The sequence below is a fragment of the Solanum stenotomum genome, chromosome 11 (assembly GCF_019186545.1).
Source record: "Solanum stenotomum isolate F172 chromosome 11, ASM1918654v1, whole genome shotgun sequence".
NCBI classification, from domain to species: domain Eukaryota; kingdom Viridiplantae; phylum Streptophyta; class Magnoliopsida; order Solanales; family Solanaceae; genus Solanum; species Solanum stenotomum.
Window position 1 is genome coordinate 12,246,057 of NC_064292.1, and position 464 is coordinate 12,246,520.

Sequence of the window (464 nt, forward strand, 5' to 3'; positions counted from 1 at the left end):
AATGATGGAGGTGGGATGGTCGAAGGATAGGAATATTGGATGGATGAGAGGATACAATAAATCTAAAATGTCACTTATAAAAAATATTTTTTCTATTTCTACTAAGAAAGTCATTTATTTTTTTTAAGAAGCTTATTTTGATAGAGAAAATATATTTTTCAAAAAAAATTATCGAACCAACCATAAAAAAACAAAAAAATAGTTTTTTTCCTTACCAAACACACCCTAATAGCATTCAAATGCAGTCGGGTCCACTTCAAAAGAAGAAAGTAAATCAGAAAATTCCAAGGATGTGTTGTCACTTGTCATTGTTCCTGCATTTTTATTTTTATTTCTTATCAATAAGATTCAAATTCGAAATCTCTACTTGGATCATTTCTCGATTTGTGCGTGTCATCCTTCTGCAAGGGTCAAGCTAATTTTTTCTGTATCATTCTAATTTTATCGGATGTCCCTTCGGGAAC

General features: G+C 30.6%; 1 non-coding gene across 1 annotated transcript; it reads right to left on the reverse strand.

Moving 5' to 3' along the window:
* Positions 1-361: 361 nt before the first annotated feature.
* Positions 362-464, reverse strand: LOC125846158 (U6 spliceosomal RNA). The gene has a single exon (XR_007444320.1). It is a non-coding gene; the product is annotated as a U6 spliceosomal RNA (small nuclear RNA).